Here is a 25,978-nt window from a genome sequence, read left to right on the forward strand (position 1 = left end):
CCCTACCGAGATCCATCTTTGAGCTGCAAGGAGGAGACAGAACATGAAAGCATCTGAGACCTGGCAAACACAGTGTGTGCTAGAGCAGCAGAAAACAACGTATGCACCACATACTGTATATGATTTCTAAACGCCTCGCTGTACACTCATAAATAATATACTTGATCGGTTTCTATAGCAGGAAATAATAAATTCATATTTTGGGCAAAATGCCTATTTTTTCTGTTTTCGGGTAAATTTAGCTATTCTCAGAATGCTTCTTGCAAATCTTTTCTTTTAGACTGGGTTCACACTTATGCAAATTGAATGCCGGCTTCCCTGCATCCAATTCACATAACAGGAGACTGTGACTGGCTCTCAATGGAGCCGTTTCCCACAGCTCCGCCTTGGTCTGCATTGGAAAAGGGTCCTGTATGTCTCTAGCTCTGTTCCAGGTGCGAATTTGGGCAAAAATTCGGACCCGATTTCACCCGAATCAGTGTAAATAAGAAAATGTGAAACTGCGCTAATATATATAAATGACAGTTGATCATCATAAAGTGCAAAGAAAGACCATGTGAATATATGGAGCATATATATAGTTGATCTTAAAAAATGTATTAAACACATGTAATAAAGTGCATAATCGTGTGCATTAGTGCAAATCTTTGAGACATATTAAAAGTCCATATAATGAATGCGATGACCACCCAAAGTGCTGAAAAATGTTGTAGGTTTGTTGATAATATGAAGTGTCAGATCCACCATCACCAAATCTAGAGATTGACTGCTTACCAGAGACCCATGACCCCCCGCTACAGAGGGTCTGGGTAAGCTGTTAAGGAATATCACTCCGGACCACCATCAAACCCAGATAGCTCCATTATGTTAAAAGGTTGGGGGCCTCGATATCAAATGGATCAGTGGCAGGTCATCAAACCCGAGGAGTAAAATCTTGAGCTTTCTTTGTCGCTCTCCACCTCGATGTCATCGTTATCGCTCATGCTTTCATCCACCGGAGCAGGCGGTGTTCCGTATACGGGGAAAACAGGATGACTCTTCACTGAACAATGACCAGGAAAAAAACAACACACCATCCAGACCCGAGGAAATCACCCCGAAGAGGCAGGAAGGAGGACAACCTCTCTGCGCTCAGGAAAACAGATCACCGGAAGCCACACGTGACTACTCACTAGCAGAGTCTCTGCTTCCTGTCCTCGGCGCGGGGGGGCTGCCGGGAAATGTAGTCCTTCATGGCCAGGGTGCCCGAATCAGTGTACAAGGTTGCACCGGACCCCCTGCTGGGACCTATGGCTGCATCAGTGTGAACCCAGCCATGGAATCAGAAGAGGTACAAATGTAATTCAATCCAAGCCTTTTTATTAAACATAAAAATCAGCTGCATCTGAGGCTGTTTTCAAAGCTCACCATACACATTACAAGCTTAGTGTACAACCACCAGCAACTATGTAGTGCTATGGACTGCCTGACTGGAGACAGGTTGATTGGATAATAAGTACACCCTCACATTACATGGTTTGGATACATCTATGGATTGCACAATCTGATTTTAACATGTATAGTGGGCTTATGTTGAGTGCTCAGGGAGAGCAGAAGGGGCACCTGTTAGCTAGACCACTCGTCCTATTAGCAAGGGAAAGCCATTCTTTTTTTCTCTGCCAATCAAGCATATTTCTCCCTGCCAACCAAACATGTTTAGTGCGATAAGGTAAGAACTCTTATGCCCCGTACCCAGGTCGGATTTTCCGAAGGAAAATGTGTGATAGGACCTTGTTGTCGGAAATTCCGACCGTGTGTAGGCTCCATCACACATTTTCCATCGGATTTTAGGACACACAAAGTTTGAGAGCAGGATATAAAATTTTCCGACAACAAAATCCGTTGTCGGAAATTCCGATCGTGTGTACACAAATTCGACGGACAAAGTGCCACACATGCTCAGAATAAATAAAAAAAAAAGAGATGAAAGCTATTGGCCACTGCCCCGTTTATAGTCCCGACGTACGTGTTTTACGTCACCGCGTTTAGAACGATCAGATTTTCCGACAACTTTGTGTGACCGTGTGTACGCAAGACAAGTTTGAGCCAACATCCGTCAGAAAAAATCCTAGGATTTTGTTGTCGGAATGTCCGAATAAAGTCCGACCGTGTGTACGGGGCATTAGTCTGTATATATTGTAGGTGGCTATCTGTCAGCTTTTGCCTTATTTTTCTTTTTTTATCTCCAATAAAGTTTTTATTAAAGAAAAACAAAACATCACAAAGCAGTACATGTTCCAGAGTATGCACATCATAAATACATAGATAGAATACAATGGTTCCAATTACCGTCACATATTTTACGGCTCATACTCAGTTGGCCATAATCTCTACACCGCTATTGAATTCCATCCTGGAAACATAGACTCAGTAATGTCATCTGAACTATCGGCAGCCAATGGTACATCAAATAAGTAGGCGGTCTAAAATGTATTCTACAGGAGAAAGTCCTGGGGTATGTAGCCAAGGGGACCACAATTTAGCAAATTTGCACAAGCATCCTTGGCAGCCTTCCAGTGTCTGAAAATCAACTTATGGGCCTGGAAGAGAGCTCTACTTATTGCTTGTTTGAGAATGTCTTCAATTGGAACATCATCCAAAATACAAATTGCCTTATTTTTCTTAATTTGCCAAATGCAAATTAGATGAGTACTGAGGGTGGTCCAACATGGCAACAAGATTTAGTTCTAGAGTCTGGAAGAAAAAGAAGTGAGGAGGCGTTCCCAAGAGCAGGCATCCAGTTACAATAGTGGGGTGAACATACCCAGGAGAAATAATCCTTCCAGCCTTTGGGGCCATTGGTATACTCAGAGCCAGAACAAGGGATGGGCAAGAAGGGTAGCCACACAAGGCACAGCAGTGGGAGGGGGGAGGGGTCTTCACTGCACACAAGCTCTAGATCAGTGGCTAGTAAACAGAGCTAGGCCGCAGCATCTTGTCTTCTCTGACAGCTACTGCTGCCACACTGTGCTCCAACATGCCCACTCTCCACCCAATCTGCCCACAGCCGAAACAAATAACACTGTACATGGGCAACTAGAAAGCAAGCAACTGGCCATGCATGTGCAGTCCACACTTTATGTCAACCATGGACTGGCAATGCAAAGGGACAGAGAACAGGCACAAGGAGGGGCGGAACACCTATTAAATGGCATGCATTAGGAGTGGTGGAGAGGGGCGCAGTACCACATCTTTGCCCTGGGAACTGGACGAAACTGTCCCGGTACTAGGTATACTGTACTAAAAGCAAGCCAGTAGATTTCCCACAATTTTAGCATACTTGTTGTCACATCTTATCTAAAAAGCTAAATCATGTATAAGGTATTGAAAACCAAGGAGCTTGACAGGGCATGCTGGGACTTGTAGTTTTACGGTAATTGTAGATCTAGTAGTTTCTTATCCTTGGTATTTTATTCTTTTTAAATTTGGAACTTATGATAAAAACCATCATTCAGCCATTATTCCATTTCAATATATACTTAATCTGGTACCATTGGCAAAATTCTGACATTTGTCCTGTAACACTTCAAATTAAACTGTCATAATTTAGACTTTTACTAAAAGGTATCTGACATCATGCTTTCTTATCTATTAAATGGTACCTTTGGTAACATTGCCAAGATTCTAGCAATGGCACCACTGATAACTTTGGCATGGATAGGTCTTCTGTTACAATTAATTGGTCTAGCCTAATTATTTCTGGTGTGTGTCTGTGTGGGGATCCACATAGAGGGATGTTTAGGGTACCATTAATGCCTGGACTGGTTTTAAGGTGTCAAAGTATTTGTGCTCCTAGGCTCCTAATAAATCAATCCTGCCTTGATTGTGCCTGTGATGACTCATCTATGAACATACTGGAATGACCACTCTATTTTATCAATAGAAATCAATGAGTCTCATTATAATTAATCAAGCAAAAAGCTGTAAGCCAGTCATGTCAGCCTTTGTCTGGTGGGCTATACTTCACTATGTGAACATCAATGAGAACCTATGGATTCAACCTAACACCATCCATTAACAACTCTAACACACTGGACAAATGCACTTTAAATCCCAAAAAATTTAAAAATTCACCCTCGTAGTGGGGCTCCCCTGCAATCCTAGAGTAAAAGTGGTTGTAAAGGCATATAGCCTTTTGCATTAACGTAAAAAAAAAGTTCCAGTTGCTGTTCTCCCTCCCTAAATACTTACCAGAGTCCTGTTTCGATACAGAGTTATGCCCTGCTTTTTCCTCCATCTGCATTCACAAGCTTGGCTGAGAGCAGCGGGAGCCATTGGCTCCTGCTGCTGTCAGTCAAATATTGTTAGGTGGGAGTGGGGGGATGGCTGAGCCACACTTTGCATGTCTAGTGATGCACACAACCTGGCTCAGGAGTGAGCCCACACATCTGCCTGCATAGAAAGCAACTTGCTATGGGGGCAGACACAACAAGAGGAGCCAAGAGTGCCAGCGGGGGGACCCCAGAAGAGGAGGTTCTGGGCCACGCTGTGCAATACCATTGGACTAAACAGGTAAGTATAACATGGTTATTATTTTAAGAAAAAAAAGAACCTTAAAAAATGCTTTGATTGTTAATTTAGTCTATAGACAAAGGTTTAAGGAGAAAATACCTCACTCCTCGCGCCAGCAGGCTCCCTCCAGCACTGTGGCCAGTCCTCCACAACCCCTCTTTAAGCTGCAACTGTCTCCGTTCACATTCCAGCCTCATAAACATACAATACAGGGTTAATGCCCCAGACTGGGGGGATGGGTAAGTGATACAGCTTGTTCTGCAAGATATACCTCAACTCCCCTAGACATAGCGAGCATTGGATTTTTTATTTTCATAGAGTTGGGCTTTCAGATGGAAACCATTTCCTATTCTCTTCCTTTGATAATAAAACCACACACAGATTGATTTCCCTTCCTTGTGATAGGTTAATAATTAATTAACTGTTTATAAAGCATGCATTAAGCTAAATTCACAAGGACTTTTTTCTTTTTTTCAGTTGTTATTTTTATGATACTGCATCTTACATCACTCATATCTCTAACACGGCTCAACTCACAAAGGTGCATAACATGCTTTAACCTCCTAAGCGGTATTCCAGATTGTGGCTCGGGGTGAATTTTCATTACCAAAAGTGGTAACCCTGAGCCAGACTCGGGATTGCATCGAAGGATCAAGGCAAAGTTACTCACCTTGTCCCCAGGATCTTGTGATGTCTCCCCGCTGTGTGCGCGAGCTGTGTACTCCGCTCGATCTATCACAGTGCCGAGCTCCGTTCTCTGTGAGCATCATGACGCACGTGGGAGGATCCCGGCGCCAAATTCAAAAAGTGAAAAACACATAAAACATACAGTACACTGTAATCGTACAGATTACATTACCGTATCAAATTATTTCACCTGCCTTTTGTCCCTAATGCTTTTTCCAGTGCCCTGCATGCAGTTTTATATTATATATACTGTTCTTTCTGCCTGGAAACTGGAGATTGTCCATAGCAACCAAAAAGTATCTCTTTACGTCAAAAGTGGTTTTAAACCAGCTAGAAAACAGCGATAGTAAATTAGAATTACTTGCAGAATTGAGCGATAGTGATTTGTGGGGATATTAGTCATCAAACACTGAAAGTAACGACAGCGACAATTCTGCAACTGAGCAAATTTCAATATTTTTGATTTGATTACATTATTGAATGAATGTTATTATTATTATTTGTTATAATTATTTATTAGAGTATAATTTATGATTTTGTGTTTCAAACTTTATCATACCTGGGATGTCTACTAGACTCTTGTTTGGACAGATTTAAGTGTGTTATTACTAAGAATTACAGGCCTACAATATAAAACGCCAAATTTCTATGCAAAACAATGTACCGCTTTCAGCATCAAAAATATGACATAATCTTACTGCCAGGGAGGTTAAATTAGCCTGTAAACAGGAGGGATGAGCTGGGGCATGTTCAGATCCTAGTCCAAACTCACCTGAGCCACCCAATGAGAAAGCTGTCACTGTACTGACCAACCACACGCGTCCGAGGCATTTCCTGGCTCACGGTCACATGTATACATGCCCCTCGAATACGTGCAACTGCAAGACGAGGAGTGCCATGGCCATAGATAATAGGCCCAGTGAAGTGACAACTTTCTGACGGCCTTGCTCCGGCGGGTTCAGACTACGATCTGAACACACCACAGCACATACCTAGTAAACAGTGATGTCTTAAAGCTGAACACCAGCCTTATTTACAGTCTTGCATAGTTGTACAGGCTTATCTGATTTCACTGCAGACTGTAAGCAAAAGTCGACCCAAGTCTCATTTCCTATCTGGAGGACATCCAGCACCATCTTTACCTTCTTCCCAAGTTGAACTGTCCCTTACCCACATATTTTATTCATTAAATTTCAGTTATTTCATTCATAGATGCTCAGCTCACACGTGGGCTGCACTTGTTCCTGCTATTTTAAAGAAGCAGCACCGAGAAGCACAGAGACCCAGTAATGACATTGGTGGGTTTAAAAAAAGGTGCATAATGAAACAGAAAAAATTGCGGCCTGCCTGCAGAGTCTTAGAAATCCTACCAGGACAGCCTGGCCCCTGTATTGCAAAATACCTTCTCGGATGCACCATAACTATGCTAGATGCGGTTGTCATAGTCCCCGGTAGGGTAATCAGGTAGGAATGTGGAAGAATGTTCCTCTTACCATCCTATTTAACTTTTGAACATGGACTCCAAGATTGTGACAAAGATATTGGTGACCAAACTTTTTTTTTTGGGGGGGAGGGGGCAAGTCTTCTTTAAAGCAGAGGTTCACACAAAAATTGAACCTCCGCTTTTCGGAACCCTCCCTCCCTCCGGTGTCACATTTGGTACCTTTCAGGGGGGAGGGGGGTGCAGATACCTGTCTAAGACAGGTATTTGTACCCACTTCCGGTATAGACTCCCATGGGAGTCTATGCCTCTTCCTGTCACACGGGTCCCAGGAGATAGCGGGGACCAGTTAGGAAGCACAGCGCGACTCGCGCATGTGCAGTAGGGAAGCGGGAAGTGAAGCCACAACGCTTCACTTCCTGATTCCTTTACAGAGAATGGCGGCTGCAGCTGCCGAGGATCGATGGGACGGTTCAGCCTCGGGTGCCAATACCGCTGGATTCGGGGACAGGTGAGTGTCCTTATTTTAAAAGTCAGCAGCTGCAGTATTTGTAGCTGCTGACTTTTAAAAAGAAAAATTTTGCGGGACTCCCTGTTTAATTTTTTTTTTTCTGTTACATTTCCCCCAGACTAAATGAGTATCCTATTCTGAAGGGGGGCAAACCACATGTCGATTTTTTTGAACTGAGTACAGCTTTAAATTTTCATTTCATGCAGAAAAATAATTACTAACTAGTCATAGGATAAAATATGAATGAAAGTGAAAGGAATTGATGGTGCTACATGGGTACCTTAAATATATATATAAAAAAAAAAATAATAATAATAATATAGTGGATGAGCATATTGATGGGGTGCAATATGCGGGGATGGGGACAATTGTGGGTGCTCAATCAGGTAGAAGTGGATGGACTGATGTCTTTATTCAACCTTACTAACTATGTAACTATGTAACTATGTAACATATTCTACCAAACTGAGCCTATGACAAGGCGAGTTTAAGGGATTCATTTCTTAAGCGCCTGTTCACATTAGAAGCGGCACGACTTGCAGGTCGCCTCACCGAGGCGACCTGCACACGACTGCCGCGGCGACTTGCAAGACGACTTCTGTATAGAAGTCTATGCAAGTCGCCCCCAAAGTAGTACAGGAACCTTTCTTCTAAGTCGGAGCGACTTGCGTCGATCCGATTAGAACGGTTCCATTGTACAGAACGGGAGGCGACTTGTCAGGCGGCTAGGTCGCCTGACAAGTCGCCCCCGTGTGAACCGGCTCTTAGTGTGCGTTGTATTTAAAATTGTACATATCGGTAAATATCAGCTGTTTTCTTTACCTGTTATCCTATTCTGGTCCTATCTTGACTTTTACAGTGGTGTATATAACCTCAGCTAACTATATCTCTGGATCTATTCATCATTTTGACATGCTGTTTTTACTGTAGTTTGCGTATGCATTGTTTCATCATACACCCTGTTGTAATTGCCTAGGTTTGAGATACATTAAGACTGAGTTAGGAAAGCAAAGGCTTTATGCTGGGAACACAAGGGCTCAGGATTACCACTTCTCACAGGAAAATACAAACAAACTAGGCCAAAAATAGGTGCTGTCCTTGTGGACAGCAATTATATGCGCTGCTGTAAGAAAAGTACACAAGCTGAATATTTTATTCATTTATTATTAGTAGCAATGTGTAAAAGAAAACAAAAAAAAAAAAATTATTGACCAAACAATAAAAATAGATCAATCAGGGAAGCTGACAGGATGGATAGAGTAAAACACATGGCTAGAGTCACAGCCAAAAGCTTGCTATCATGCGATCAGTAAAAGCAGCATGATATAATGTAAATACATGTCATAATATGAAAAAAATAATACAATTAAGTCAGGTTCCATTTGTATTAAGAGTGTCCTGACAGCTAGGCCTGAATTGCCAGACTCTTTGGTTCCCGTGGTCCACCTCTACTTTGACAAGTGAAATTACATCCCGGGAGGACATTATTGATAGCTTTGTTCCATTCAGCCTAAGAGAGCAATAAAGGAATCCTTCCATTTTCATGTCAGCATTTTCCTACTATGTTCTAGTATGGTTTATATCTGCCTATGTTCACTCAAAGAGCCATCAAGCAGCCTTTTGGAGACAACAGAAATTTAAATTTGGAAAATATGAAATATAGCCCTGATAGTATTGCTATAAGAATAGGTTCTTTGTGAAATCTGATATTTGAAACATACGCAGTTGCAGGATCACAATATTTAAGGGGAGAGTAAGGAACTCTGTAATGTCCACAAAGCGGTTGGTTGTCTCTGGAACTCACAGTGTTGTCTAGGCATGTATCTGTTGCCTTGCCTTTTCTAGCTCCCTCTGTTACAAATTAGCAATGTTTTGTATTGTTTAACAGAACATATCATTAGTAAAGTCAATGGCAAGGGAGGGCAACCCCCGGCACATGAAGCCTCTTTTGCCAGCACTCGACTCCCTCCCCATCAGCAGAGCAGCGCAGGGAAGTGTCAGTGAGACACTAATGCATTCCAATCTCAGAGTTACCCACGCTGCACCTGCACTGAGGGGGAGACACTGTGCCCCCACACATTGTAAAAGATGGGAAACATTGTTTGGTTCTCTAACTTTGCTGTAGCTGCGATCGTCAGCTTTTGTGATGGGGAAGAGATTGGGTGCAGTTCTGCTAGGGGGGTCCTCTTCCTCCTGTTTCCAGGAGGAGGATGACTGTCTTGGCCACTGCTAAAGCCAATCACAGTCCTGCTAGCCCCGTCCACCATCTGGAGGAAGATGACTTGCTTGGTTGTCATTACCAATCTCAGAAAGAAGGGATTTCACTGTGACTGAGAAAACCCCAATCAGCTGACAGTTTATTGAATTACTGTTGAGCTTCTGGGAACCTTGTTGAAATTATTCCTGAACCTTTGCGTCACTTACTACTGAACCCCTGCACTCTGTGTCCCTTTAAGCCACAGTCTGTATTCGGGGCAATGAAAATCATACCCAACCACTTTTTCTCAGCTGCGGGGGCCCAACTTATGATCCTGCACACAGGCCCACTGCTTTTAGAAAATGCCCCTGACCTGAGCTCATCATTGTGCATCCATTCCATATGCTGGTATGTGACATCACTTACAGGCACGTGGGCTGGAAGACAGAGGTGGATCAGCGAGGATAAGTGTGCCAGGACAGGTAGATGTGTCTCATCTCTGCTTCCTTTTACCACTCTGCATATCACGCATATCATAGATGAGAAGAGGGTACAGCGGTGGAGCAGATGAGCAGGAGGGTACAGCAGTGGGGAAAATGAGCAGGAGGGGTTCAGAGGTGGAACAGAAGACCAGGAGGGTACATTGCATCACATCACATGCAGATGTGCAGGGAGGTACAGTGGTGAAAGAGATAAGAAGGGGGTTCAGCAGTGGGACAGAAGAGCAGGGGGGTACAGTGATGGGCCAAATGAGCAGGGGGGTTCAGTGTTGGGCCAGATGAGCAGGGGGTTTCAGTGTTGGGGCAGAAAAGCAGGGCGTAGAGCAGTGGGGCAGATGTGAAAGGAGGTGTATTGGTGGGGCAGATGAGCGGGGGTTACAGTGGTGGGGCAGGAGAGCAGGGGGAACAGTGCTGGGGCAGGAGAGCAGGGGGAACAGAGGTGGGGCAGAAGAGCAGGGGGGTACAGAGGTGAGACAGATGTGCAGGAGGTACATTGGTGGGGCAGATGAGAAAGCAGGTTACAGTGGTGCGGCAGATGAGCATGGGTTTGGTGTTAGGACAGATAAGAAGGTGATTCAGTATTGAGACAGAAGAGCATGGTTGGAGCAGATGTGCAGGGGGGTACAGTGGTAGGGCAGAAGAGAAAAGGGGTACATTGATGGGGCAGAAGAGCAGGGGGGTTACAGTGGTGGGACAGAAGAGCAAGCGGGTACAGTGGTGGGGCAGATGTGCAGGAGGTACTGTGGTGGGAGGAGAAGGGGGTACAGCGGTGGGACCGAAAAACGGGATACAGTGAAGTGGCAGATGAGCAGGGGGTTACAGTGGTGGGACAGATAAGCAGGGGGGGTTCAGTGGTGCGACAGATGAGCAGGGGGTTACAGCGGTGGGGCAGAGGAGCAGGGGGGTACAGAGGTGGGGCAGATGTGCAGAGGAGAAAAGAGGTACATCGGTGGAACACAGGAGCAGAGGGTTACAGTGGTGGGGCAGAAGAGCAGAGGTAACAGAGGTGGGATAGATGTACAGGAGGTACAGTCGTGGGGCAGATGAGAAAGGGGGTTAGAGTGGTGGGGCAGATGAACAGATAAGTTCAGTGTTAGGACAGATGAGAAGATGGTTCAGTGGTGGAGCAGATGTGCATGAAGGTACAGTGATGGGGCAGATGAGAAAGGGGGAACATTGGTGGGGCAGGTGAGCAGGGGTTACAGTGGTGTGGGACAGAAGAGCAGGGTGGTACAGTGGTGGGGCAGATGTAAAGGGGGTACAGAGGTGGGGCAGATGTGCAGGGTAGTACAGTGGTGGGACATATGTGCAGGGGGTTACAGTGGTGGGGCAGATGAGAAAGGGGGTACATTGGTGTTGCAGATGAGCAGGGTAGTACATTGGTGGGGCAGATGAGCAGGGGGTACAGTGGTGGGGCAGATGAGCAGGGGGGTACAGTGGTGGGGCAGATGTGCAAAGGGTTACAGTGGTGGGGCAGATGTGCAGGGGGTTACAGTGGTGGGGCAGATGGCCAGGGGAGTACAGTGGTGAAACAGATTTGCAGCGGGGACAGTGATCTGAGATGTGAAGGTGCATGAATTGGGGCTCATCTGAGGTGTGGAGTTGCAGGAATTGGGGCTGATCTGAGGCGTGAGAGTGTAGGATGTTAATTTCTCACTACTAAAGTAGTTTACACTATTTACTTTATAAAAAATCCTTTTCGTGATTGAGAGTGTGAAGTTGACATTTTTTTGGTATAAAATCAGCACACTCAATTTCTTTGAAAACATTTTTCGCCACACTGGTCTATTGTAAGATGTGATCACATAATATAATAAATGGTCTCAGACATGACATGTTTGTTATATCTAAATTCTATAGACAAGAAGTTGAAAGATACAGAAAGAATAGCATAAGAGAAAAAAACAAATACCATTCAAGAATAGATGGTCAGTTATCTCTGATCAATGTCTACATATCATATTGTGAGATGGAAAGGAATTCAGAAAGGTACACATTTAATAAACAGATACATATTCCAAATTATGGTTATTTTTCCTAAACTTAGCACTGGTAGGGCCCCCAAAAGATAGAGCATGGTTGCAGCACACCCCTAAAACCTGCACTCTGTACACAGCACACCCCTGAACTCTGCACTCTGTATATAACGCACTCCTGATCCCTGCACTCTGTACCTAGTGCACTCCTGAACTCTGTACGTAACACAGTCTTGAACACTGCACTCTGTACATAGCACACCCCAGATACAACCATACTGCTGATGTGGCCCATGATGAAACTGAGTTTGACACCCCTGCCCTAAACACATTACCACCATCACCTCAAAATGTGTTTGGTCGTGTGGCGATGCCCAAGTCTGATCATTGGACATCCAAGTCCTTGACTTGAGTAGTTACAGTGGTTCAGGTAATTTTATACACTTACAGCCATATAGGTTTTTGTAAGTATGTTTTTATTATTTTATTATGAAATGGCATTTAGAGTAATACGCAAGGCTGCTGCACCTTTCCTGTTATTTTGCTTTTTAGAGCTCAAGAATTCCCTGGTTAGAAGGTTACAGCATAGCCTTAAAGTGGGAGTAAACTCCCATCTCTGACTTTTACCTATGGGTAAGCCTATATTAAGGCTTACCTATAGGTACTATAAATATCTCCTAAACATGCACCGTTTAGGAGATATTTACTGTATATGCAGCCAGTGACGTCATCAGCGCACCACCCGGTGCCGTTCCTTCAGAGTCCTGTGCCGTAAATGGCCCCCTCGCGCATGCATGGGAGTGAAGTCATCATGCCTCTGGCCAGTCACATGCCTGGAGTCCACAGACCCGGAAGGAAAACGGGTGAAGATGAATGCGGCCTCCAGCGGTGACAGTGCATTGCTGGAGGGCTTCATTTTCAGGTAAGTTTCACATAATGTACTAGTATGCGATGCATACTAGCACATTATGACATTGTAAAAAAAGTGTGTAGCGCCAAAGATATGAATATGAATAGTCAATCAATATAAAATAAAAAGCCCTCAATTAATAAATGCAACCTTCCATGATAGGAGCAGAAAGGCATATGTGAAAAGTCCAGCAAGAGGATAAAGACTTGTTAGAAAATCCAGTGCATCAATGAAGAGAAAACATCTCTAACACCTCTTGAAGTGAACATAGGTTTTTAAACAAAGTGCTCAGAGATCCAACACCGCATCCCAGTGAAAAGGACACTCATCAGAGATGATGGCTGCCATTACAACAGCATGTAGGCCTTGGATAAGTGTCTGTCACCCGGTCACCCAGTGAAAAGTAAACCCAGTGAGTCTGTCCAGCCACACTCCACATCAGGTTCTAACTAAAATAAAGCTCACCAGGAGCCAGAAGTATTCTTTCTCATGGTGTAGTAGTTTTAATAAAGGTGCAAGTACACATAAAAACAAAAAAGTTGCATAAAATCCTTACATTGAAAGCCGTTGCCGACCCGGAATCGAGCAGCGGCATGACCAGGGCACTAGTATCTCCTCCCCCATGCGTTATGTCCAATGGGATGTTTTCAAGACATTATAACATTACCTTTCAGGTCAGAAAATAAACAGCCTCACCCAGCCGAGTATTTAAGTATTTACTGACATGGAACTGAAGATTCTGGCCATCAAGTCCTGTTCCAGAACTGTTTTTTACACCACTTTAGCAGTTATGCTGTGTTTCTCCTTGTTTGGCTCAGAATATCTGAATCTAGGGGAATGCACTTGTTTCTAGTGGAATACACTTACTATGTATAGTACACAGTGGGGGATATTTACTAAACTTGGTGCACTCAGAATCTGGTAAAGCTGTGCATAGTAACAAATCAACTTCTAATTTCAGCTTGTTTAATTAATCTTTGACTAGAAGCTGATTGGTTTCTATGCAGAACCGCACCAGATTTTGCATGCTTCAGTTTTAGTACATAACTCCCAGTAAGCAATAAACATTCACAGGGCAATATTATGCCAATTGTTCTTTTTTATAATTAGTGGTTCATTCAAAGTGCAAAAATGGAAGCCACTCATTTGAACATGATGTAAAGGACAAACAAATATTAAAGCTTTGTGTGGCTCCACTCATGGAGAGTTCATCTTCCCTGCATTTACTGGAATGCCCTTATTACATCACTCAGAGGACTGCATTGTCTAAATCCCCCAGGCCTACTTCACTGAGTAGATGGAGCTGAAAGGCCATCAGTCTTGTGCGACAGTACAAGACCATTCCCATTCAGTAAAATACGAATACAAAAACAATCACGCTGTCTACACAGCAAATGTAATTAAGTCAGATGACATGCACGCCCTACAACAGAGAAGCAGCCGCCAGATTTTCCACCAGCTTTTCAATTTCCTATTTTAGCAACAGATAGAATAATAGATAGCCAAATCCATAATCCGCTTTCTCATATCAATAGACTGTATTCCACATGGAGAACCCATCGATAGTGGTGCAGCAAGCACTTCTGCAGAGATGTGACTTATACTTATTAGTTAATAAATAATGCAAATTGAAATTAGATCGGATTTACCCCTGGTAGCACAAATGTTATGTAAAGAACTGCCCTGTCTGACCCATATGCTTCTCTTGCTTTAACTGAGTCCTAAACTACCTAGAGGATATGATTATTTTTCCAGATAGGAGCTAGGGGACTTCATTTGGCTTTCCATTTCCTCAAACCACTAAACCATAGAAAATTGACACCGTGGAGCTGAGAACAAAGACACAAGTTAAAATCTCACTACTCATATTCCATAGTCCAAACAGATCACATTTCCTGTATTAAGAAAGAAAGGGATCTAGTTGCATACAAATGACGGAGGGGCGAATATCTGGAAGATTAACAGATAATATTTACCTCAGACACTACTGTCAAGCATATCTTCTAGGTAGTATACTGTATACCAAGTAGTGTCCACAGTGACCATTCTAGAGTAGGGTCATAGGTGTGCTTTATGTGGTACTGGATTACACAGGACACCAAAATCCAAACTCATCACATTTAATTTATTAAACAAGGAAACTAATATTGTTACATACAAATGAATGAGGGGGAAATAATTACTGATATATTTTACAGTTCAAGAAAATCCTTGTACTAAGTAGTATATACCCTAATATCTACTTTATGGTTCACCTACTAAGCATAAACCTAGCTTCTGTATAGACATACAATGTAGTACATTGAAGTGTCTTCCAGTTACCAAATCGTACACATTCTACCTTTCTCCATCTGGTCAAGTAATGGTAAATAGTTACAGACACAGTTCACCAGCTATGATATTCCGGGTTTGGGTGTATGCTGTTGGGCTCTTCTATCTCTATGAGACTTCAATAGTGAGGTCTACCTTCCAGAATTGCTGATTGTATCATTTCTCATCTTGCTGTCTTAGGGCCTTTGTCCACGGGGTTTTTGTTCTCATGAGAGCGGTTTTATATTCCTATAAACGTCTAGGGTAAAACAACACCCACTTGAAATAGGTCAAAAGTGTATCAGAAGGAGCTTAACTGCATCTGTCAATTAATACCGAATGATTTCAAACTGAAGTCAACCTGATGCCATTGACACATGTCCAAAGCCCGAAGACGCAGGCCTTTTATGTCACCTCTTCAAAAAGGGGCTAGAGCTGGTGGTTGAAACTAAGAAAAGAATATACAGTAGATCTAAGCATAAGAGAAGCGACTGGGTAGGTCAACCTTCTTCATCTCCTCCTAACATGACTGCTTTAAAAAATATCCTTATTTACATTAATAAAACTAATGTAAAGCTAAACTTGCAAAAACGTAATGTTCATATTATCTGAATAAATGTGTAAAGATTCTGGTTTTGTTGGCATTATATAATTTAGGTACCTTGCAAATCAAAAAAATACATAGTACTTGTTTAAATACGGGGCTGTTCTTAGCTAAGCAGGGTACTATGAGGTTTTTTATTAATTTTAAAAGTTCTATAAAATAAACGTTCTATTACTTACCTTTATATTACTGCAGTTGGGAGAGCACAAGGCTCATTGGGGTAGAGTGATCAAGTTACCTCTGGCAAATACATTTTAAAAAAGCCTAAATACCAAAAGACTGAACCTTTGTGAAGTCTACAGGACCAAAATATTTATAAGGCTAAAGTTCATAATTAACAGAACAAAAAGTTATTTTTACGTTTCATATACAATGCTGTGAAAAAGTATTTGCCCCCTTTCTGATTTTTTTTTGCATATTTGTAACACTTAAATGACTCAGATCATCAAACTAATCTTTTATTACACAAAGATAACACGAGTAAATAAAAAATGCAACTTTTAAATTATGGTTTCATTTATTAAGGCAAAAAAGCTGTCCAAACATGCCTGGCTTTATGTAAAAAAGCAATTGCCCCCTAAACCTAATAACTGGTTGTGCCACCCTTGGTGGCAACAACTGCAATCAAGCGTTTGCGATAACTGGCAATGAGTCTTTCAAGTTGATGTGGAGCAATTTTGGCCCACTCTTCTTTGCAGAATTCAGCCACATTGGAGGGTTTTCCAGCATCCAGTCTGTGTAAGGTCATGATACAGCATCTCAATTGGATTTAAGTCCGGGCTTTGACTAGGCCACTCAAAAACCTAAATTTTACTTTGTTTGAACCATTTGGAGGTGGACTTACTGTTGTTTGGGATCATTGTCCTGCTGCATAACGCAAGTGCACATGAGCTTGAGGTCACAAACTGATGGCCGGACATTCTCCTTTAGGATTTTCTGGTAGAGCTCAGAATTCATGGTTCCATCAATTATGGTTAGTCGTCTAGGTCCTGAAGCTGCAAAGCAGCCCCAGACCATCACGCTACCACCACCATGTCTGACTGTTGGTATAATGTTCTTGTTATGACATGTTGTATTCGTTTTATGCCAGATGTAACGGGACGCACACCTTCCAAAAAGTTACATTTCTGTCTCATCGGTCCAGAGAATATTTGCCTAAAAGTCTTGGGGATAATCAAAATGTTTTTTGGTAAATGTAAGATAAGCATTTGTGTTCTTTTGGTCAGAAGCGGCTTTGGCCTTGGAACTCTCCCATGGATGCCATTTTTTCTCAGTCTCTTTCTTATTGTTGAATCATGAACACTGATTTTACCTGAGGCAAATGAGGCCTGCAGTTCTTTAGACGTTGTTCTGGGTTCTTTTAAGACCTTCTGGATGAGTCGTTGTCATGCTCTAGGAGTCATTTTTGTAGGCCGGCCACTCCTGGGAAGGTTCACCACTGTTCCAAGTTATCTCCATTTGGGGATAATGGCTCTCCCCATGGTTCACTGAAGTTCCAAAGCCTTAGGACACTTCCATACTGAGCCGTACCGGGCGTCGGCGGTAAAGCGCCGCTATTTTTAGCGGCACTTTACCATCGTTTTAGCGGTGCTTTTCACCTGCTAGCGGGGTGCTTTTAACCCTCGCTAGCGGGCGAAAAATGGTTAAAAGCGCCGGCAAAGCGCAGCTGTAGTGGTGCTTCGGCGGCGCTACCCATTGATTTCAATGGGCAGGGTGTGCTTTAGGAGCGGTGTATACACCGCTCTTAAAGCGCCTAAAATAAGCTGCTTGCAGGACTTTTTTGAGCATCCTGCCAGTGCACCGCTCCAGTGTGAAAGCCCTCGAGCTTTCACACTGGAGTGACAGGAGAGGCACTTTACAGGCGCTATTTTTAGCGCTATGGCGCCTGTAAAGCGTCTCAGTGTCAAAGTAGCCTTAGAAATGGCTTTGAAACTCTTCCTAGACCTATACATGTCAATTGTTTCTAATGTTTCTAATATACATGTCAATTGTTTCTAATGTTTCTAATCCGTTCTTGAATTTTTTTAGATTGTGGCATGATGTGTGGCTTTTTGTGATGTTAGCGTTAGCTTCACTTTGTCAGGTAGCTTCTATATATGTTATTTCTTGATTCAATAAATCTGGCAGTAGTCAGGCCTGGGTGTGGCAAGTGAAATTTAACTCAGCTTTCCAAAAAATTGTGGTTAATCACAGTTCATTCGGGATTCAGCATGGGAGGGGGCAAGTACAGTTTTTTTCCCTTAATAAATGAAATAATAATTTAAAAACTGCACCTTGGATTTATTTGGGTTATCTTTGTGTCATGTTAAAATTTGTTTGACGATCTGAATCATTTAAGTGTGAGAAATATGCAAAAAACAAAAAATCAGGAAGGCGGCAAATACTTTTTCTCAGCACTGTATGTTGTGTTTATGGTAATATAAAGGGGTTGATCTACTGAAATGTTCACGGGGCGGTTGGTGATGGGAATATTCATGGAGTCAATCCTCCGCACTCCATATCAGTGTCCCCATCATTAGAGGTTCCCATCAGTGTATCCATCATTAGTGGTCCCCCATCAGTGTCCCCATCATTAGAGATCCCTCTATCAGTTCCCCCCACGTAAGAGATCTCCCATCAGTGTCCCCATCATTCGAGCTCCCTCCATTAGTGCCCCCCTCATTAAAGGTCCCTCCATCGGTTTCCCCTTCATTAGAGGCCCCTCACCAGTGTCCCCATCATTAGAGGGCCCCCATCAGTGTCCCCATCACTAGAGGTCCCTCATCAGTGACCCTCACATTAAATTCCCTTACCAAAGACTGGATGGGAGGCAGGGAGCCGGGACCCAGTAGCTGGATCTCTGTGAGCGGGACTTAGCGAGCGGGACTCGATGGGCGGGATTTGATGAGCTTGGGATAGACACAGTGCAGCAGCCAGGTCTGGGGGAGGAAGGTCAGATAACTTCCCGTCCACTAAATGCTGGGGTAGACCTACCACGTGGTTGGTTGCTAGATGCCAGGCGGCCCTAGAAACCAACCACTAATGCTGGCAGCAGTGGGCGGGAGGTGGGACTGCAGCAGCGGAGTAACAGACGAATCATTAACAACACTGCTTGTGATGCCAGGGCCCCCTACATGTGGCTGATCCCCCCAATGGTGGCCCTGTCACTCCTCTGGCAGATGTGACCTGGGTGCGGTCCACACCCCCCACACCTCCATAGTGACACCACTGGGAGCAAGATGTGATCTGTCTCTGCCAGCACCTGAATACAGGAGACTGGGAGCAGAGCCGATCTGTTATGTTAATAAATGTTGCTGTAATGCTTCAAAATTATTGCCCCTCCCCCCAGGGCTGTCTTAATGAGTGGGCACACCTGGGCACTGCCCAGGGGCCACCGCTGCATGGGGGGCCCCTGCACTTTCCTCAAAGCAGCTGGTCCTTGAGCCCATGGTTCCCCTGAAATTGGGGGCCCCACGATGGCACTGAGAGTGATGGATACACAGGGGAGGCAGACTGGCAGCAGTGCGCCGTGCTGTGCAGAACGATACCTATTATTTCACAGTCAGCAGGGAGGGGCAGGGAAGTAGTTATGCTCTGCCCCCGCCCCATGCAGCTTGAATGCTCGGGACTTGAAGGCTGCGGGGTAAGAGCTGGAGTGGGGACTGCTGAGTCGGCAGCACTGAGAGCCCACCTGCGGAAGTAGCATGGTGGATGGTGTCATGGTGAGCCCAGCTGTCCAGCACTGTTTGCACCAAAGGGCTTGGAATGCCCAGAGGGATGCTCCCTCCTCCGCCCCTTCTTCTGCCTGCTTGATTGGTATAGGTGAGTCCAGTGCTGGAGGTGGGCACATAGCCAAAAGTTTACATGCACTGTATCTCCACTGGAAAAGGGGGTACCACATGGATGGGGGAAAACAATGCTTGGGGGGGATCTGGGGTGTATAGGGGGTAGCAATGCTTGGGGTAGCTTGGGTGGCTATAGTGCTAGAGGTATAAGATGTAGAAAGGCCACAGTGTAGGGGGTATCAGGGATGTAGTGGGGTCACAATACAAGGGGTATCTTATGGTATATGGTAACAGTGCTGGCGGGAATATCTCAGGTGTAGAGGGGTCAGAGTGCTGGGGGGATATCTAGGGTGTATAGGGCTCAGAGTGCTGGAGGGATATCTGGGATGTAGAGGGGTCAGAGTGCTGGGGGGATATCTGGGGTGTAGAGGGGTCAGAGTGCTGGGGGGCATCTGGGATGTAGAGGGGTCAGAGTGCTGGGGGATATCTGGGATGCAGAGGGGTCAGAGTGCTGGGGGGATATCTGGGGTGTAGAGGGGTCAGAGTGCTGGGGGGATATATAGGATGTAGAGGGGTCAGAGTGCTGGGGGGATATCTGGGGTGTAGAGGGGTCAGAGTGCTGGGGGGATATCTGGGGTGTAGAGGGGTCAGAGTGCTGGGGGGATATCTGGGATGTAGAGGGGTCAGAGTGCTGAGGGGATATCTGGGATGTAGAGGGGTCAGAGTGCTGAGGGGATATTTGGGGTGTGGAGGGGTCAGAGTGCTGGGGGGATATCTGGGATGTAGAGGGGTCAGAGTGCTGGGGAGATATCTGGGGTGTGGAGGGGTCAGAGTGCTGAGGGGGATATCTGGGGTGTAGAGGGGTCAGAGTGCTGGGGGGATATCTGAGGTTACGCTGCAACTAACGATTATTTTCATAATCGATTAGTTGGCCGATTAATGTTTCGATTAATCGATTAATCGGTTGATAAGCTTAAAAAAAAAAAAGTGTTGTGTATAATTTAGTTAATATGTAAAGTTTTAAAAAAAGGCAATTTATTCTTAAATATCTCTATGCAGTGGTAAATATAAATAACTATATGGTTAGGGAGCAAAATATCTAATCCACTCTGAGAATAACAGACAGAAGAGATATAATGTATATACAATTAGATGAGATATACTGTATATACTATTAGAGGAGAGATATACTGTATATGCTATTAGAGGATATATACTATTAAAAAAGGGTGAATCTGGTAAATATCATCAGACTCAGAGATCAATTTTTTTTTATTTAAAAAACAATGTCTTCCTTCAAAAAAAATGGCATTTTAAGAACATTTGTTCAATTTTTTAATTGTTAGTGGGGTCAAATTGACGTTCATTTTCAACCATGGTGACAATTTGTAAATAGAAAACTTCTTGGTCAAAGGAATTTTCAGACGGTGTATGTGGTATTCATTCATTTTAAAAACAGAATGTTAAAAACAAGTGAAAATTTCAAACATTCTTTCATTCAGCGAATGTACAAAGATTTTTCGTCTGAATATTCTCTTCTGAAAATTGATCCGTGTGGCCAGCATAAGGCTCGGTGCACACCTATGCAGTTTGCTTTTGATATGTTTCTGCAGTGCTTTTTGCTGTGCGTTTTGATTTTTGCGCACGTGATTTTGCTGCAATTTGCATTTTTTTGCATTTTTTGGCCCAATTTGTTGTTGGGCAGATTAAAAAACACAAATTGCTACAAAAACGCATTACATGCTTTTCTGCAGCTTTTCCATTGAAGTGTATTGAACCAAAAAAGCACCGTTTTACATAAAAAAAAGTCCCTGAACCTTTCGAAATACGCAGCAGCTGAAAAAAAGCATAGATGTGAACGTGTCCCATAGGAAACCATGTAAATGAACTGCAGTGCGTTTCTGCAAAAAGCACCAAAAAACACACAGATGTGAACCACGTCTAAGACGTTTAGTAACATAATGGGGGTTAAAAAAAAAATAAAATTAGCCCTTTATAGTACAAAAAAAGCAAATAATCTCTATTGTAAGGGGTTCATTATTTTACTGTAGAACTGTGAGAGTAACATTTACAGTAGCGATTATTTGCTCTTTTTGTACTATAAAAGGCTCAATTTAATTTTTTTTAACCCTATTATGTTACTGGCCGATTAATCGATTATGAAAATAGTAATCGATTATTTTCATAATCGATTAGTTGTCGATTAATCGATTAGTTGTTTCAGCCTAGTATAGAAGATATATTATATGCACAGGACAGCTTTGTTACTTTATGTATGTAGTATTTTCCCACTATTTCTTTGCTGTACAGAATGACTGTTCATGTAGTTAATGTGGAGCTCCACCCAAAAGGGGAAGCTCCACTTGTGTGCCTCCTACCTACTCAATGTCTGTTTACCTGCGCTGTCTCCATTCTAGGGGCCCCAGAGCATTACATTTCCCAGGGGCCCATGATGCTAGGACGGCCCTGCCTCCCCCAAATTGGCACCTAAAACTATGTTGCACCAAAAAGAAGGCATAATTCTGACAACATTACTGAAAAAATGTAAGTTGATCATTATACTTCTTCCATCCTCTCTACCATAGTTCAGATGAAATACAATATCAAAATGTGGGAGATTTAATATGTGCTATTAATAGATTATAGATGTGTTCCTAAGTGCAAAACATAATCAGTAATACTCCACTCTATTAAAAAGAATAATGTTCCTCAGGAAGCAGAGAAGTAGCAATGTATGTATATGCAACATCAGACTTTTTAAACTTGCCTCTGAACTGACTTTATTCACTAGAGAGTTCTCTCTCCTCTTAGAATGTATCAATAATATATGACTCTACAGAGCAATACTGCAGAGGGACATGTACAATCTTGTGTACTCTGCCACTAAATATACATATACATGGACCTGCAGTGTGAGAAGTGGGTCTGAAAAGTTAAAGTGGAAGACGAGCCTACCTATAACTATTTAAAATCTGTGTACTTACCTATTTTTAATTTACTGCAGTCCCTTCACGTGTTCCCGCAGCTCTGGCTCCCCTGTGTCAGTGAGCAGCTGCTGCAGGAGAAAAGAGGGAGCATCAACAATGGCTGGGCCATGGGAGCTTATGGGTGAGGTCAGGCTCAGGGAATTCACAGCAGTTGTCAAGTGCTACCTTACACAGGGAAGAGCTGCTGATTCACATGACCGGACTGGAGTAAGTACACAGCTTCTTTTTTTATATACAAGGTGGGCAGGGTAGTTATGAAGAGGGAGGAGGAATTTTTTTAAAAATAGATATACCGTATATACTTGAGTATAAGCCGACCCGAATATAAGCCGAGGCACCTAATTTTACCACAAAAAACTGGGAAAACTTATTGACTCGAGTATAAGCCTAGGGTGAGAAATGCGCAGCTACTGTAAGCACTACAACATATCCAAAGCTACTGGGCTTGCACACCAAATTTGGGGTTCCTAGCATCAAGTGGTCCCAAGATACGGGGCCCCAAAGTCGGAAAATGTAATTCTTTGCACCAGAAAAGTGCTTGACTCGAGTATAAGCCGAGGGGGGCACTTTCAGTACAAAAAAATGTGCTGAAAAACTCGGCTTATACTCGAGTATATATGGTAGTTAGGCTTTTCTTACATTTTAAAAGTAATTACTGCATATGCAGAACCCTGAAAATCTACCTTTTCTTCAATTCCTCCTCTTCTGTGTCTTAAGCCTAATGCTGCGTACACACGAGCGAAAATTCCGCCAGCAAAAGTCCGATGTGAGCTTTTGGTCGGAAATTCCGACCGTGTGTATGCTCCATCGGACTATTGTTGGTGGTATTTCCGCCAGCAAAAGATTGAGAGCAGGTTCTCTATTTTTCCATTGGAAAAATTCACCTATCGGAAATTCAGTTCGTCTGTATGCAATTCCGATGCGCAAAAAAACACACATGCTCGGAAACAATTCGACGCATGCTCAGAAGCATTGAACTTCATTTTCTTGGCTCGTCATAGTGTTGTACGTCACCGCGTTCTTGACGGTCGAAAGTTCAGAGAACTTTTGTGTGACCGTGTGTATGCAAGGCAAGCTTGAGCGGAATTCCGTCGGAAAAACCATCCAAGATTTTTCCAACGGAAATTCCGCTCGTGTGTACGGGGCATAATAGCTGAATTTCTGCTTTGTGGGATTATCTTATTACCCCACCAGCCATCAAGGAGGCAACTCTTCCATGCAGAAGCAAAGCCTTCTACTCTACTAAGATGACCGACTCAATACAGAGACATAAGGGGTCATTTTACCAAAGGCAAATAGGCTGCTCATTTTGCACAGGAATTTTCCCTTAGCTTAGTAATTGAGGCAAAACGTTGTTGACTTTTATCATTCAATTATGTGCAAACAATAATACTGTTTTTTTTCCTTGCATGCGATTGAGTATTTTTTGCCTAGTAAATTTTCATCACATTCACCAGGCTAAGGGAAAATTCCCTTGTGAAGTCAACAGTTTATTTGTCTTTTGTAAACAGCCCACAGTGAAGAACAAGGCATGGCACAGAAATAGAAAAAAAAAGATCAGATAGAAGAGACAACACTGGTAGCTAGCTAGTCTCTTGCCCTCTGCTTTAAAAGGTCAAGCCCTCGTATACAACTCCAAATGTTGGTATGTATATTGCAGAGCTGCCCGATCAATCGTCAAAAATCGTTATCGCGATTTTTTCCCCATTGCGATCTTGACAAAGGGTTTCCCGATCTTCCCGATCTTTGGTATGCAGAGAATTTTCTCTCTGCTCTCAGCCATCAAAAGTCAAAGTCTGGGCAGTCTGCCAAGTTTTAAAACATTCTATCGGAATGTTAAGTCTAAACATTGTATCAATTTGTCTTTTACATCAAAGGAATGGACTTCTGTATGTAAATTAGGAAGTTTAACCACTTAAACGGTAAACCTTTTTCTGACAGCTGTTGTTTTCAAGTTAAAATCATTTTTTTTTTTTTTTGCTAGAAATTGCTAGACATTACTTAGAACCCCCAAACATTATATTTTTTTTTAGTAGAGACCCTAGAGAATAAAATGGTGGTTGTTGCAATATTTTATGTTACACTGTATTTGCGCAGCAGTCTTTCAAATGCATTTTTTTGGGGAAAAATTACTGTAATGAATAAAAAAAACAAAAGTAACGAGCAAAGTTAGCCCAAAATTGTAAAATGTGAAAGATTTTACGCTGCGAGAATCATGATCTTTATTCTAAGCAAAAAAATAGTGATTCTCATTTTGGCCAGAATCGTGCAGCTGTAGTATAATGCTAAGAAACTGACCCATTACTGATGAGTACCTGGCTTCCCTAGACTGAAAACGACCCCAAATCTCCCCACGATAAGTCATTTCTTTACCAAAAAATGTTATTGGAAGGAAAACAACATGGCAAGTACATAAATATAGCCATGATGGTCAAAAGACAGACATAACACACCCACACAGGGGTGGATAAGAACATTCCAAGACAAATAAGCTTATATAACTTTAAGAAAATGGGAACGTAGGAGGGACCTGATCAACAGAAAATTAAGGCAGACGTATAATGTAGAAAAATCTACAGCAATGTCCCATTGTGGTCGACCAAAGGGGGTAGACAAGAAACATTCATTAACAGGCCCAGCAGGCAGATGACAAACGAGTATTGTAAAAAGGGGAAGGGGTCCGGTGGCTCAAAGTTGGCGGTAATAAAGGGGGGAAAAACAGTGAGTAGTGGTGAAGGGATCCCTAGAGCCAAGAGAGAAAGGATGGGGGGGGGGAGAAGGGGCCTTGCCACGAGGGACAACAACCTTCATTCCCAAAAGCAAGGACTAAATAGGGGGACTACAAGCATAAACTCTCAGATCTCCCCATGATAAGTATTTAAAGAGGAAGTAAACCCTGATGGGTTTACTTCCTCTTTGTTTCCCTGCAAAGGTAAAGCATAATGGGCTACTATGCAACGCATAGTAGCTTATTATGTGTCACTTACCTGACACAGGAGCCTGCCATGTCACCGCTGTCCCCTCTTCCATGAAGCGTCCATCTTCTTTCCGGGTATCCTGGCTCCGGCGCTGTGATTGGCCGGAGCCACGATGACATCACTCCCGCGCATGCGCAGGGAGCCGCCACTAACGGCATATCGCTGTTAGCAGCGGCATGCTCAGTGCGCCTGCGTGCCGCTGTCTACGGCGCATGCGCCATAGATATCGGTGCCTGTCTTTTTGCAAATATCTCCTAAACCGTGTAGGTTTAGGAGATATTTCTTGGACCTACAGGTAAGCCTTAATCTAGGCTTACCTGTAGGTCAAAGTGGTCTGTAAGGGTTTACAACCACTTTAACCAAATAACAGACTGATAAGAATAACATCCTCTTTTCCTTTAGTATTCTCACCATCTGCAATCGCAGTTACCAACTCATTCCTTTAATGACTGAAATACATGAGGCACACAGGGTATGTCGCTGATCCAAGTGAGGCACTGACCAAATCTAGTAAGCCGCAGAACCTGCATCATTTAATTATATCAATAATTGGGGATAAGTG

General features: G+C 43.2%; 1 protein-coding gene across 1 annotated transcript in view; it reads right to left on the reverse strand.

Moving 5' to 3' along the window:
- The window catches only part of MAPK8IP2 (mitogen-activated protein kinase 8 interacting protein 2), a 102,762-nt gene that overhangs the window by 68,669 nt on the left and 8,115 nt on the right, over nucleotides 1–25,978 (reverse strand). The gene's annotated exons all lie outside the window — the stretch shown is intronic.

The sequence above is a fragment of the Aquarana catesbeiana genome, linkage group LG03, assembly GCF_042186555.1.
Source record: "Aquarana catesbeiana isolate 2022-GZ linkage group LG03, ASM4218655v1, whole genome shotgun sequence".
In the NCBI taxonomy this organism is placed as follows: Eukaryota; Metazoa; Chordata; class Amphibia; order Anura; family Ranidae; genus Aquarana; species Aquarana catesbeiana.